Source organism: Equus przewalskii, chromosome 25, assembly GCF_037783145.1.
Source record: "Equus przewalskii isolate Varuska chromosome 25, EquPr2, whole genome shotgun sequence".
NCBI lineage: Eukaryota > Metazoa > Chordata > Mammalia > Perissodactyla > Equidae > Equus > Equus przewalskii.
This window is the reverse complement of record NC_091855.1, coordinates 15375592-15391994: the sequence shown is the minus strand read 5'-3', so window position 1 is coordinate 15391994 and position 16403 is coordinate 15375592. Positions and strand designations below refer to the sequence as shown.

Below are 16403 nucleotides of genomic sequence, written 5' to 3'. Positions count from 1 at the left end.
AACAAGACTGATGGTGCGGACACCATGGAAAAAGTTGCTGCCTTCGGCCCGCGGTGGTGTGGTTCTCTTCAGGACTAATGGTTTTATAAAGCTTTTTCTCTTGATTTATTGACAGTTAAAAAGTTTCTCATTTTCACAAAGGTAGTTTTTCATTAGCAGTGCCTAGTGACTTAATCTCCTGTGTTTTAAACCACTTGTCTTCTGCAATGTTTGTTTTTTCTGTGACAGCTGCCTGGTAAGTCTCCCTCCCAGATTCTTACCAGTTTCTCCGATAAACACAAAATCTTCCATGAGCAGAATCACTCTCCCTCCTCTGTGATCCTACAGTATTCTGTGTGTACCCGTATGATTCCCGTCACCACTGCCTTGTAATAAAGATATATGTTAGTCATGTTTTTGTTTTCTGGATATGCCTAGCACAGAAAAGACTCAATATTTGTAGACCTGGATTTACAATTAGCATTCTTTTTTAGATTGTACTGTTCCTATATTAATGTTTCAACACAATGGCTTGGCATCCTTTTCCTAAGGCATCCAAGTAAGTAGCAAATCTTAGGTAAGGGAAAAATGCAGAGAAATCACAGATTAAAATAAACACGGAGTTGACTGGCCATCTCTGTTGGGGGCTTTCAGTATAACTGGGATGTTTCATTCATCACATTCCTGATTTCATCTAACTTGGGCATCAGCAGATTACAACCTGTGGGCTTAATCCAGCCTGCCACTTGTTTTTGTACCGCCCGAGGATGGTTTTACATTTATAATGTAGGGTATGAGAAGAATCAAAAGAAGAAGAATATTTCATGACATTATAATGAAATTGTATGAAATTCAAATGTCGGTATCCATCAATCAAGTTTTTTGAACACAGCCACTGCTGCTCATTTACTTATTGTCTACATCTCTTGTCCTGCTCCAAAAGCAGGACTGAATAGTTGCAATAGAGACCAAATGGGCCTCAATACCTAGAATGTTTACTGCCTGGCCCTTTACAGAAATCGTTCCCCGACCCCTGAGCTGATTCCTAAACTTTAAACTGCCCTGTGAATGCTCCACCCAACTCCTGTGTCAGAGAATAAAACCACAAACAAGGAGACAGAATTCGATCTTTATTTTTAAGTAGAGTTTATTTTACTCCAATTACAAAAAGAAATATATACTCTTTATCACAAAAATGTTCAAGGGGAAAAATAATTGAAAGAGAAGAACACAAAATCCATCTCGTGAAATCAACCTCTGATTATATTTTGCTGTATTTCCTTCTTGTGTTTTTTTCTTCCTTAGAGTTTAATACATGTTTTATTTTCCAATTCAAAAGTAATACATCAGCACTTTTAAAAACACAGATATGAGAGTTTAAAAGGCCATCCTTATTCCCAACGCTGAGGGATAACTATTTGGCTTTTTATAATTTCCGTTTAGTGTTTTCCTGTAAGCACAACTGTGTTTTCAAAATATGAGTCATCTTCGTATATAGAATTTGGTATCATGAGGGGTTTTTTATTCATAAAACTTAATCATGGGTATTTTTCCATGTTTCTTGTTTTAATGTATTTATGATCAAAAGTGTATATCCAAATTTGTATCTGTTTTTCCACTTAACATGACACAACTACATGACTGGGGAAAATATTCATTCTGACCAGCAATTCTGTTTTTTCTGAAAGTGTCCTAAATATCACCAGATGCTTTAAAATTTGTACCGAAAACTCCCAACATTAAGAAAAAGTCTTGCTTCCTTGCTTCTAGGTAATAATTCTGAAGATTTGCAAGAGTATCCTTAAGGAATTAATCTTGGAAAAGTATAGTTTTTTAAAATGTTCAGTTTTAGACTCAGATTCAGCCCTGCATACCTATCTGACTTCTTTCTATTCCTACATCTTGGAGTCTTTATTGTTGTTGTTGAATAGTGCACAATAACTAAAATACCTGTGAACCCAGTTCTTTCATTTGAGTGCCTGGATCAGTGTTTGTCAACACCAGCTGCACCGTAAAATCACCTGGGGAGTGTCTGTAACATTCTGCTGCCTGGGTCCCTATGAGCAGAAATTCGGATTTCACTGGTGGGGGGGTGGAGGTGATTCTAATACTTAGGAGGCTTGGAGGAGTGCTGACCTGGATCTAGGAACTTGCTATTTTGTCCTCTATAAAATCTGTCTGTTGCCTGGCTCCATCTTCCCTCCAAGTTCTCATATCTCACTCAGGTTATGGCTGGAGTTCTGAATGGGGCAGTCATGGGGAAGCAGATTTGGCACACAAACCATTTTAACATTAAGATCAACTTAAATTCAGGGTCCTAAGTGTATCCTCCTTACCATCCCTCTTTATATTGACCTCTGCCATTTCCTGAGCTGTGTTAAGGACGTTACACACGTTATCTCAGTCAGTCCTGACGCCAGCCCTTGCATGTAGGTGTTACAACATTTTTTAAATGAGGAAACTGAGGCTTAGAGAATCTAACCATCTGTTCTGCCTAGAAAATCCACGTTCTGATTTTCCGATCAAGGCGCTTTCGCAAAAGCTGCAGCATGAGCTTCATGTGATACCTGTGTGTGCACTAGAGTGGCCCCAGAAATCCCAGAAACAGGAAGCACTTCTGCTGAATTTGCGGAGTCCTGACCATCAAGGCCAGAGGAGTTTGCAGTGCGGTAGAACTTAGAATAGGCAGAGCATCTCTGATGGGGATTGAATGAAGGAAAAACAGGGCAGTATCTTTAGAGAGATGGGGCACAGAAGGTCAGCATAAGGGCTCTTGAGAGTATTTCCTTAGGTGAGGATAGAAAGTAATACTTACTAATTCAGAATTCATTAACAAAACTTAGAAATTATAGGTTCATAGCCTAGTGCTTATTTGATGTCAGGTCGTGCTATGAATTAACACGCAATTTAAATTCTAGCTTTAGCTGCTGTTTCTGTCCCACTTTTACTTCTACACTCAATTATCCTCTCTCAAAGAATCCGTTGGGTGCTATTTCAAATGCAGATTCCCAGTGCCCTTTTCCCAGAGAGCCTGATTCAGAAGTCTGAGGCTCAGGAATCTGAATATTGAACTGGTACCCAATCAGGTGGGTCCCACTATAGTTTGCAACTGCTAACCAGACCTGCACTGTTAGGTTCTCCCCTCCCTTTCTCAATATCTCAGCGGCCATTCTGTGCTTTCACTCGTCTTCTCAAGCAACCATTTTTTCTTCATTGTGAGCAGGTGTATTAGTTATCTATTACTGTGTAACAAATTACCCCCAAATTTAGCAGCTTAAAACAGCAAACATTATCTCATAGTGTCTGCGAGTCAGGAATTCAGGAGCGGCTTGACTGGGTGGATCTGGCTTAGAGTCTCATGAAGCTTGTCTCATGCAGACAAGCTGTTGGCTGGGACTCCCGTCTTCTCTAAAGTCTCAACTAAGCCAATCTCCTTCCAGACTCATTCACGTGACTATTGACGGGCCTCAGTTCCTTGCTGGCTGTCGGCTGGAGACTTCAGTTCCTTTCCGTGTGGGCCTCTCCCTAAGCTGCCTGAATGTCCTCACAAGGGGGTAGCTGGCTTCCCCAAGAGAGAGTGATTGGAGAGAGAGAGAGTGCACCCAAGATGGAAGCTATAGTCTTTTTATAACCTAGTCTCAGACATGACGTACCATAGCATGTTAGTTTCCTAGAGCTGTCATCACCAAGTATCAAAAACTGAGTGGATTAAAACAACAGGAATTTATCGTGTCGCTGTTCTGGAAGCTAGAAGTCCTGAATCAAGGCAGGGCCGCACTCCGTCTGACAGCCCCAGGGGAGGATCCTTCCTTACCTCTTCCTAGTTTCTGCTGTTTGCCAGCAGTCCTCAATGTTCCTGGCTGGTGGTAGATGCATCGCTTCAGTCACATGGCCATCTTCTCCTGTGCATCTTCACGTCATCTTCCTTCCGTGCATGTCTGTCTTTGTTTGAATTCGTGTCCAAATTTCCCCCTTTTTTTTTTTAAGATTTTTATTTTTCCTTTTTCTCCCCAAAGCCCCCGGGTACATAGTTGTGTATTTTTAGTTGTGGGTCCTTCTAGTTGTGGCATGTGGGACGCCGCCTCAGCATGGCTTGATGAGCGGCGCCCTGTCCACACCCAGGATCTGAACCGGTGAAACCCTGGGCCACAGAAGCGGAGTGTGCGAACTTAACCACTCAGCCACGGGGCCGGCCCCCAAGTTTCCCTTTTTATAAGGCCACTAATCATAGCGAGTTACAGCCCACCCTAATGACCTCGTTTTAACTTGATTACCTCTTTAAAGACTCTATGTCCAAATAAGGTCACGTCTGAAGTACTGGGGGTTAAGACTTCAACATACCTTCACTGGGGGGGGGGACACAATTTAATCCATAACACGTAGCCTCTGCCATATGCTATTGGTCACACAGCCCAACTCTGGTACAGTGTGGGAGAGAGCTACACAGGTTGTGAGAATCAGGAGGAGGGCAAGACTGAGGGTCTTCTTGGACGCTGACCACCACACTCCTTCCTGCTTCACATAGAAAATAGAAGTTATCAGACGACCATTGCCTCAGTCTCTCTCCCCTCCATCTTCAAATTACCCATCTTCTTCTTGTCTGTCTCAGGGAAAGAGGGAGCTTAATTTCTTTCCATGGCTTTGATTCTTCATGTACCAGATTCCGGACCTCGCTCCATCAGTTATCTTTCTCTTCTTTTTCTGTCTTAAGTCCCACCCTCTCCATTACCTCTTAATCCTTAACTGTCAAACCTGCTTAGTTTCCCTCTTTAAAACTTTTTTTTAAAAAAAAACCTCCTGTTACCTATGTCACTTGTCGAGCTGCCCCGTGCCACCAACACATTTCTTAGTGGAGCAGGCAGTCTTTACATTCCGAGATGCCACTTTCTCAGGCTCTCATTCACCTCCAGCCAGACGTCCACCCCGCCTCTCCACTGAAAGTGCTCTCAACATTCACACCAACCTAATTGCAAAATCCAGTGGCCCTTTTACAGTCTTCATCCTCCTTCATAAAAGCTGCCATTCATCCTTCCCTTACTGTATGCCAGGCACAGCGGGCGGGGCCGTGGGTTTGTTAGTGAATTCGGCCCTTAGACAGCTCTCTAAAGTCCGTTCATATGCTCCCTTTTTATTTTTTTAATCTGTTGAAACCACAGCTCAAAGTCACACAGCTGGAAACGGTGGAAACTTAACTGAACCCAGTGTGTCTTCTCTAACTCTGTAGTTCTAAAGGATTTTCTTTCCAAAGTTAAAAGGGCTGCTCAAACGTGAAATCAAAAATGTTATAGCATTTTTTAAGTCAGGAGAGAAATTTTTGCATCACAGGGAAGTAACTTCAGCGCCGTTTTCGTCTCTGTGTTACAATGTGAGCCAGACTGTGTAAAATGGATTGAGCAGAAGCCGTTACTAGTGAGGGTGGAAACATCCAGGCTGCGTTACAGGTGACATCTGCAGGTCGAGTCACCCGGGGGAAGCAGCTGAGCCCGTGAGCTAAGCAGGCAGGAGCCGGAGTCAGATGTGCATTGGAATTTGAGGTCCACTGCTTGCTATGGTATGCTCCAGAGACTGAAATAGGGCCTGGCACATCGTAGGCACACCAACAATTTTTGTTGAGGAGTGAATCTATGACTTTCAGCATGTTGCTGGACCTTTCTAAGCCTCAGTTTCCTCATGGGAGAAATAGATCAATAATAGTACTTAATTCATAGGATTGTTATGAGGATGAAGTAAGGGAATGCATGTGATGTATTTGATCCAGTTACTCACTCATTTCAGTTATATAATAAGTGGTGTGGGCAGCCGTGTCGCTCCATCCAGAAAGGACAGAAGTGAAAGTGGAGGTTAAGCTGCTGTAACAAAGAGAACCAACAAGACAGTGACTAAAGATCATGGAAACTTCTTTCTCACGCTCCAAAATCGTCTGCAGGTAAAATATAAAAGATGGAAACATTCCAAAGTCCAAACCATTCAAAGGATTAATAAAATGAGAGAGAAAGAACTGGACAAGGGCCATGTCTACCCAAGAGCCACCCCCCAATGCTTCCTGTCCTCTACACCTGCTCCGCCCCCTAGCTGTCAGGAACTGGAGACTGACCATCACTGGGCTCTGTCCATCTTTGCTATCAAGAGGGAATTCTCAAAAGTATGAACTCCCTATACCAATTCGTAATAGAGCCACTGTGGTGGCGTACACGTCCCCCCAGAGAGATATCCTCCAGCTCAGCCCCAATCCTGGAAAGTATTCTTTTCTGATACAGTAATTATGGTCAAGGCACACAGGACCAATCCAGTGAAGAACATTTGACATCCTATCTGCTTGATAAATCAGAGTACCCACAAGTGGGCCAAGTTTAGTCTGGAAGAAATTCCTTCCTCTTGCATATAGAGTTGTGGAAGGGAATGGGAAGCTCTGCCAGGTGTGTCTTCTTGATCCCTGTACCTGAAATAAACAGTCTCCTGTTTTAAGAGCTTGGATATTGAGTATTTAATTCAAATAGCCATGACTTCAGTTAAGGAGAACTGGAATAAGACATGCTACTGATGCAACTGGACCATCCTACTGAGCTCTATAGAGATCGGGTTGAATTCACAGTGAGATACTGCTAGAAATCCAGACCTTTAGAAACTCAGAGCCTGCTGGAAAGCCAGTGACCAGGAAAGGCCCAGCATCTCCAGTGTTAGCTCATAAGGACTGGTGCATTACTAAAAACACAAAATAACAAGTGTTGGAGAGGATGTAGAGAAAAGGGAACCCTTATGCATTGATGGCGGGAATGGAAATTGGTACAGCCACTGTGGAAAACAGTACAGAGATTCCTCAAAAAATTAAAAATAGAAATACCATATGATCCAGCTATTCCACTTCTAAGTATCATCCAAAGAACATGAAAATACTAATTTAAAAAGATATATACACTCCTATGTTCATTGCAGCATTACTCAAAAGCCAAGACTTGGAAACAACCTAAGTGCCCATCAATGGATGAATGGATAAAGAAGATGTGGTATATACATATAATGGAATACTACTCAGCCATAAAAAAAGATGAAATCTTGCCATTTGCCACAACGTGGATTGACCTTGAAGGTACTATGCTAAGTAAAATAAGTCAGATGGAGGAAGTCAAATGTAGAAGATAAAACAACAACAAACACATAGATACAGAGAATAGATTGGTGGTTACCAGAGGGGGAGGGGTGGAGAGAGGGCAAAAGGGGTAAAAGGGCACATGTGTACCGTGACAGATGGCGATTAGACTTTTGGTGGTGAACATGATGTAGTCTACACAGAAGTCAAAATATAATGATGTACACCTGAAATTTATATAATATTATAAATCAATGTTACCTCAATAAAAAGAACTAGTGCAGATTCTGGGTCTAGATCTGGGACTTCCAGGATATCTTGATTAGCCTGGAAGTTTCTACCACCCTAATTCCTGAGTAAGGCTCATGCGCTCCCAGCCAGGGACCCTTTTCAGAACAGCAGAGCACATGGAATAAATAGTTAAGTGTTGCTCAGAACAGAAGCAAAGAAAGAAGAGGCTGGAGGTAGAGACAGAGGATCATAGTGGGGATCAACCACCGCGTTAATGAGCTTGGACTTTATCCACTGGACACTGAGTAGATGTTGTAAGGTTTTATGCAAGAAGATAACATGATTAGATTTATGTTTTAGGGAGCAGATTGGGAGGGTGATGGTGGCCAAAATCAGTTTGGGCTCTTTATATGGCAAGAAACAGAAGCGCTGGTACAACCATCTTAAGAAAAAGAGTTGATTTATTGGCTAATATAACCGAGACATTTACAGACAGGCCCAGCTGTAGGCTTGGCAGTGTCTCTCGCATCCATCCCTTGGCTCTACTTCCTCTGAGAGTCAGCTTCCTTCCCAAGCTGGCTTGCCTTGTGTTAGCGAGATGCCAGCAGCCACAGCCTCACAACCTCACGCCACCAAGGCCAGAGGAAGAGGGAGCATCCCTTCCAGAGCTTCCACTGAAGCTTCTTAGATCCTTCCGGGAACTCCAGCAAACGCTTCCTAATGTCTCATTGACATTCAGTTGGGTTATCTGCTCATCCCTGAACCTATCAGAGTGGCAGAGTGACAGCGTCTTAGTCCCTTTGGGCTGCTAAAACAGAATACCATAGACTGGGTGGCTTAACCAACAGACATTTATTTTTCACAGTTCTAGAAGCTGGACGTCCAAGATCAGGGTGCCGGCATGGTTAGGTTCTTGGTGAGGACCCTCTTTCTGGTCGTGTCCTCACATGGCCTTCCTTACTACAAGCAGGAAGAGATAGAGATCCCATATCTCCTCTTCTTTTTAAGGATATTAATTCCATCCTGAGGGCCCCATCCTCATGACCTAATCTAATCCTAATTACCTCCCAAAGGCCCTACCTCCAAATACCATCACACTAATGTTTAGGATTTCAACATATAAACCTTGGAGGGACACAAAATTCAACCCATAGAAGAGTATGCTGATATAGGCTTTAGCTGATCAGCACCCATGCTGCAAATGGAAAGCCATGACAGAAATGGGAGCGGTGCAGCCCCACTCAAACTGTAGCTTAACGGTGGGGAGGAGCAGTTCCCCAAAGGAAATCAAGAGATTGTTTTACCAAAAAGAGGGTAAATTGACTATGACCCAAGATGACGCCTAAGGATCCTCACATTTTGGTATTCACACACACCCTCCTATGTGTACCAGGTTTGGTCTATTCGACCAATAGAAAATGCCGGAAGGGAAAACATGGAAAATTCAGTTTAAAAAGACTACAGCTTCCATCTTGAGCTCTCCCTTTCTCCCTCTCCCTCTCTCTCTCTCACACACACACACACTCACACACACATATCACTCACTTGGGGAGAAGTCAGTGGCTGTGTCATGACTCTCAGGCAACCTATGGAGAGGCCTCCAGCTAGTAGCCAGCCAGGAAGGGAGGCCTGCCAACAATCTCATGTGTGAGTGGGGCCGGAGAAGCAGATTCTCCGGCCCCACTCAAGTCTTGAGATGACTGCAGCCCTAGCTGACAGCGTGACCTCAACCTTGGAAGCAACCCTGAGCCAGAACCACCCAGCCAAGCCGCTCCCAGATTCCTAACCCTCAGAAACCATGTGAGATAATATATGTTTGTTGTTTTAAACTGTTAAGTGTAGGAGTAATTTGTCACATAGCAGTAGATAACTAATACAGATGGTGAGGCAAACCAGCAATTATGCATGAAGTCAATCATGGGATTGATGGGGCAATGGTAACGGGAGGGGACAAACTGAAGGAATAGTAAGGAGGCAAATTATAAGAACCTGGCGGTTGATTTGACATGGTGAGTAAGGGAGAGAGAAGAATCAAATTTCACTTCCAGGCTGTAGTATGGGTGCAACAGAGAACACAGGAGGAAGGGGTACTGCCCGTGAGTTCGTTCAGGTTCGCTGAGTTGGAATTACCTGGGACATCCCGGGAGGAGATCCCATCAGGCAGTAGAAACCATCCGTCTGAAGCATGAGAGACAGACGTGAGCCAGAGCAACTTTCGTGATTGAGTTGAAGGGATATATGTGACAGTTGAGACCAGGAAAATAGATGAAGTCCCCCAGGTTTTTGTTGAAGCAAAGACGTGGAGGGAGTATTCTGTGAATTCATTAAGAATGAGTTTGTCTTGGAAGGAGGCTTCCAATGACCAGCGGAGAAAGGGCCACGAGCCCAGAACATCCCAAGCATGGACACTCTGGGGACGAGAGTTCAGGGAGACTATTCACCAAAGGCTTACAATCTGGGCAGGATCAAGGGTTACAAGGATGTGATTAACTTGCCTTAGAATTCAAACAGGACCCTGACACAATCGGCGTGTGTCTACTTTTCACTCGGTGCATTCGCGTATGTCACTGTGGCTCACATGCTCTGGATTGGTCCCTCGAAAACACATTCTTGCTTTATTGCATTTAACACTTGAGTGTAAGTACATGCTCCTCCTGCTTATTAAAAGGCATGTTAAGTGTATTTTTAGTGTTTCGTTCAGTAAGTCATTTGCCAACCTTAACGTGGCCTAGAATCTGGAGCTGTAGTCCCCACAGCTCACAGCTATCTTATCTTTCTCTAAATTTCCGTAACACTTCATGCTTGTACATCTCCTCTGTTGTCACAGGCTGCCTTGGAGTATTATTATTTGTGGGCAGATTATAAATTCTTTGATGTCAGAGACCCTGTTTTATAAATATTTGCATGTCTCTCAGTGAGAAACACAATTCCCCATGCACATTGCAGGCAGCCACACAAACCAGCTTGTACAGGACATCACTTGGGCCGGCTGATGAATGCCCACCCCTTGTTCTTGGAGAGCAGCATGTCCCGTCTTCATGGTAAACTCTCTCAGCAGCTATGCTGCTGCCGCCTCAAGCTATCCCATAGGCATTACTAATTTGCTCATCGTGGATCAGTGAGATCCTCTCTACCGAGAATCTGGAGTTTTGAACTGAGAGACCCGTCACTGAGGCATCTTAATGGCAGCATGCCAGGAGGAAGTTGGCTTCGCAGTCCGTGGCTGGAGTACCCAGAGCTGCCCTGGTGCCGGCACCTCCTGAAACTGGTTCAAACCTCCTGGATCTCATGAGATTCCCCCAGCACCTTCCACTAATTTCCTCTTTTTGCTTAAGCTAGCTCAAGTTGGCTTCTGTAACTTGAGCACAAAATAGCTTCACCCACAATGTTATCCAGTGTAAACAACAAAAGATGGGTTTATAGTTAAGGACTCAGAAGCATCTTATGAAATCCAAGGGCAAGAATGTGCCCAGGCCTGAGAGGGAGTCTGGAAACAGGAAGTGGGAACTGTCAAGAATTCAGAAATATAGTCTCCCTTTAGCCTCTCTATTTTTCATTTTTCTTTTTCTTTTTTAATTTCTTTTCCTCTCTCCCTGGAGTCTGGGTTTCTCTGCCTCCTGATCCATATGGCAGAAGATGGCCACACCATGTTACCTGGTTTTTATATCTCCTCCATGCAAAAGTAGATCCCAGGATGAGAGTGGAACCTCTTAGTCCCAATTCCCAATTCCATGGAGTTGAAAATCTGATGAGCCCAGTTTGGGCAAGGTGTCTATCATGGTCCAATCTGAAGAGATGAGTCACACAGCACACACATAGCTGTCAGAGAGCCTACCTCCTAGACGAGGATGAAGTTTAAGAGGATCATTGTAAACTAGGCTGACATCCTAAAGGCTGAACCAACAAGCAGCTCAACTTCAAAATGGCCCCGTCTGCGCTAGATCCAACTTATAACCACCCCACCACCCTTCCCCCAGAGCAGGCCTAACTGGCTTATCAGTCTTCCTGCACTAGGCTCTGCTTTGGCAATAGTGTGAAACTACCTTGCCTGCCTGAGTCATGCCTATTTTCCTCCCCATGTCTAACGTAGGATGATACCCTAATAATTACCTACTGTACCTCATAACATTCAGGAATAATTGGAGACCTACTGTGTGCCAAGTACTGTGCAAGGGGTTTCATAGACTTATCTACTTGACCTTCTCACTAACCCTGAGATAGTATTGCTAAGCCTGTTTTCTGGAAGAGGAAGTAGGTTCTGAGAGGTCTAGTTCCCAAGTTCATGACTATTCGTGACAATGTGGGATTCAAACCCAAGGCTGTCTAAACTCAAAGCCCATTTGCTCTTTCCATGGCCAAAGTCAACTCCAGTGTGGAAGGGAGGTGTGGACAGAGTGGAGACATGTGCCTTGGAAAGCAGAGGCTGACAGTGAAATTGAGTTCAGGCTGAGGGGCTCAGACACTTGGGTGCCCTGCTCAGTCCCTGAGGCTCTGACACTCACTCCCCACAGCCCTAACTCGGCACACTGTCTCTCTGACCCAACCTCCTCTGGGAAAATGGGCTAAAAAGGAGAAGAGTAACACGATGGTAACAACAGGGCCCGAGATTCTGTCCAGTGATTTATCTTGAGTCTCAGAGCATTTTATGAGCATTTCCTGTCCCAAGAAGGTTTAAAAGATAGGCCCAACTTAGGGCAACTGCCAATAATAATGAAAACTCACGTTTATTGAGTGCTTACTGTTCCTGACACTGTGCTCAGAATTCCATGTACATTGAATCACTTAAAGCTCAAAACAAAATAAGTTTTCACAAGAGAAGACTGAAGTTTAGAGAAAGTACCTTCCAAAGGTCGAAATGATGCGGGGTCGGTGAGCCGAGGAGTCGAAAGACAGATTTCTTAGACTCTTAAGATCTGGCAGTAGTGCTCTTTTATTTAGAGAATAGAGTAGCATGGGGACAGGACCCATGGGCAGTCAGAAGCTGCCGCTTCTGCTGCCCCCGCTGGCATGGGGACAGGACCCATGGGCAGGCAGAGCTGGTGCGTGGGGACAAGACCCACGGGCAGTCAGAGCTCCTGCTGCTGCTGCTGCTGCAAAGTTGGGTGGAGAGTAAGGCTAAATTTAAGGCATAGGTATGTGAGTTATCTCTTTACAAGACAAAGAATATGTAAAAAAGTTAAAATGGTATCAGTGCCCGTATGGTCTGGCCATTTGGCAGTCCCACAACTTTTAGATAAGAATCAAACCGGATTGAGTAAATGGCAGAAGTCACCGCTTGAATTTTATCCTCGGCTAAAGACAAAGGAGGATTTGAGGGGGGGGTGGGGGTCAGTTACATGAGGTTGCCAGACAGTAACCAACTTAAGTTCTTGCCTCTGGCATTGATAAAGAGCTTCTAGAGATAAGACCATCCCCCATTCTTCCTGGCACAGAGAGGGAGGCATCTTCACAGATAGAGGTTTCCCTTAGAAATGTAAATGTTTCCCAACAAAGGGGCAAACAAATTCCACTCCTTGGAGCCTGAATCTCATCTGTAGTTTTAAAACTAACCAGCCTAAAAATCCTCATCATAAGCCATTTTAAAATTAAGCAGCCTAAAAATCCTCATCAATACAACAAGTAAGCATTTGAACTCAAGCCATTTATCTTAAAGAGGTCAAACTTTTACCACCGTGACAAAGAAATAAATACTGGATATGTGCTGAAGAAAAACTTAAGGACATACCCAGAGATGTTTAAGAAATTATGTTGTCACACAAGTGGGAGGACAAGGCCAAGGAGTCATTTTCCCGGGATGGGGAAACCAGCAGCTCTGTGTGAGATGGGTCGTGAGACACACCTGACCAGGTGAGCAGCTTCTACCTCCTTGCCAGTCGGTCAAGGTTACCTTTGCATCAAGTTCTAACCTGCAGCAGCTGCTCCACCCTGCTTACCTGTGTCGACAAAAATAATCCATAACCAATCTATAAATGAAAATTTGGGTGAGTTTATTCTGAGCTGAAATCTGAGGACCATGGCCCGAGGCCTTTCTTCCCAAAGGAAGAAAGGGCACCAAGGAAGTGAGGTGTACAAAGTGGTTATATACCCCCATACAGGACGTTTCACATATGATGGTGTCAAATAAAAATGGCAAGTAATAGGATATATTGGAATATATGAGGAAGCCATTTTGGTGTAAACCTTATTCGGCCTGACCTTGTCTTTCCAAAAGGGCCTGACCGAGGCCATTGAGCATGCACTGTATATCTGCTTTAGAGATTCCCTATGGCAAGAGCAAAAGGCCCTTGAGATAAAGGTGCAACTTCCCTCCCCCTCCCAACGTTGGCGTCTCCTTAAGGATTAAGCATCTTTCCTTAGGCTAGAAACTGATTGCTGTGCTCACCTGTGACCGCCCAGCTGGAGACAATAGACTTGCCTCCTGCTATGCCCACGAAGATAGCAGACCCGCTACCTGCTGTGTCCATCAAGTGCTGTGCCGACAGGGCAATCTTGTGACTATTGTGGGAGGGACATTTCAATCATATAGGAAACACCCTCTTTGAGGGTATATAACCACCCTACGTACCCCCACTTCTTTGGAGTGCTCTGTTCCTTTGTGGAAAGACTCTCCCGGGTTATAATCCTAAGATTTAAGCTCAGAATAAACTCACCCAAATTTTCATTTATAGATTGGTTATGGATTATTTTCGTCAACAATGGAAATGTCCCTCCCACAATAGTCACAAGATTGCCCTGTCTGCACAGCGCTTGATGGACACAGCAGGGAGTGGGTCTGCCATCTTGGTGGGCGTAGCAGGAGGCAAGTCTATTGTCTCGAGCTGGGTGGCCACAGGTGAGTGCAGCAATCAGTTCCTAGCCTAAGGAAAGATGCTTAATCCTTAAGGAGATGCCAACGTTGGGAGGGGGAGGGAAGTTGCACCTTTATCTCAAGGGCCTTTGCTCTTGCCATAGGGAATCTCTAAAGCAGATATACAATGCATGCTCAATGGCCTCGGTCAGGCCCTTTTGGAAAGACAAGGTCAGGCCGAATTAGGTTTATACCAAATGGCTTCCTCATATTCTCCAATATATCCTATTGCTTGCCATTTTTATTTGTCACCTGTGTGTGAATGGCTGGGGTATGTGGACCCTGGAGGACACACCAAGACTTTCCAAGGGATATCTAGACATGAATTAAATTCCATTTTAAGGGCACCCCCCCTGCCATTCTAGATCCTTGTCTTAGTCTGTTTGGACTGTTAGAACAGGATGCCATAAACTGGTGGCTTATAAACAATAAAAATTTATTTCTCACAGTTCTGGAAACTGGGAAGTCCAAGATCGAGGTGCCAGGAGATTCGGTGTCTGATGAGGACTCCCTTCCTGGTTTGTAGACGACCATCTCTCTGTGTCCTCGCATGGATGAAGGGGTGAGGGAGTTCACTGGAGTCTCCCTTGTAATGGCACTAATCCCATTACCTAATCACCGCCCAAAGGCCCCACCTCCAAATACCATCTCACTGGGGGTCAGGATCTCAACAACATAATTTGGTCCATAACAATCCTCCACTTCTATGTGAACTCTTTCCTAAGTGGATCTGATTGTGAACTCCCCTGTTGGTCTAGTCATTTCCTTTCTAACGGTCCTTCCTGCACCTCCTCCCACAGACAGAGATTCAGGATGACTGAGAAGTTACCTTCCTTTTGCCCAGTGAGAGAAGAATGCCAAAGGGATAATTACAAATAACTGAGTCGGTTTGGAGAAAGCCAATGTGTCTAACGATGAGATAACAAATCGTTTTGTAAATCAAATGGTTTCCAATCCTTTGCTTTTAACTAAATTAGAGGAAGATATAACCAACTTGCTAGCTAATACTTTATTAAGTATAATTTTTGATCATTCATAAAGATTTTTGGCATATAACTCAGAAGGAATTTTACAAATTGAGTGACAGCGCTTTAACAAAACTCTATCCGTCCACATCGACTTGATATAAACAACGTTTGTCAGCACTTAAATATATAAATATCTCTTTCTTGCAATGAATCTTGTTCATCCACAGTTATATGGAAAAAATAGCCATATTCGCCTCATTAACTACTGTATTTATGTATTACTGTATTAATTACTGTATTTATACTGGATGTATTTCCAGTAAAATTACTTTTGAAATGGAATGACCATCAAAACTTGTAATATGTTTATGTGATTTTGATCACAGGCAATTAAAAATTTTTAAATTTCTATTTGTATATCTAATTTGGATGCATAGAAATCTGAAAGGGTGCTCAAAAACATTTTCAAGTATAAAAACGTATTATATAGGGATAAAATTCTGTGGGGGAAGTGGAAGGGAAATGAGCTTAAGAAGAAAAAGAATGATATAGCTTTCAGTCTTATTAGAAGAGCTGATTTCTGGGTACTGTATTAAAATGGATCATAATGGGTATGAAATTGCAATTGGTATGCAGATCCCAATGGATTTATTTAAAAGAGCAATGTCATCATTTTATTTTGAAATGTCAATACTGAAAATGCACTAGAAATTGTACCCTTTACAACTATATAAATAGATGATGAAAATTTTTAGATAAATATGTGGGAAAAGGTGCATTGTTTTTCAAAGTTCTTTTAAAGGGTAAGTGAACAATAACATTGGAACACCACAGGCCTAGGTCACCAAACTTGACACATGAGCGTGGGGAGACGGATTTAAAACAGTGAGTACTGCGGGGGTGCCCTGCACCCCAGGACTGGAGCCCTGGCCCGACCCTGAATCCTATCCGCTACTTCCCCATCAGGTAATATTCTGTGAAGAAGATGGTTTTTCTCAAGGGCCCGCTTCAGTGCCCTCTCTTGGCACCTCTCCAGGCCCTCCTTCTAGTGGGGTGGCCAAACTGTACCGGCTCGTTGTAAGTCGATGGCTCTCAAACTCTGAGAACCACCAGAGTCAGACCCATTGGAGAGTGTGGTTAACAGTTCAATTTCTGGGCCCTCCTCAGACCCGTGGAATCATATTTTCTGGGGGTTGAGAAAGAAACCCAAGTGGGAGTGGAACTCTGTGGTGTAGTGTGACTAGCTATTCCGTCCCAGAAGAATTTTGCATTCCTGAGAAAATGCTTGAGC

General features: G+C 43.8%; 1 long non-coding RNA gene across 1 annotated transcript; it reads left to right on the top strand.

The window, feature by feature from the left end:
* The first annotated feature begins 13874 nt into the window (after positions 1 to 13874).
* Positions 13875 to 15521, top strand: LOC139079333 (uncharacterized). The gene is made up of 3 exons (XR_011532885.1): positions 13875 to 14129; positions 14594 to 14706; positions 14945 to 15521. It is a non-coding gene; the product is annotated as an uncharacterized lncRNA (long non-coding RNA).
* Positions 15522 to 16403: the final 882 nt, after the last annotated feature.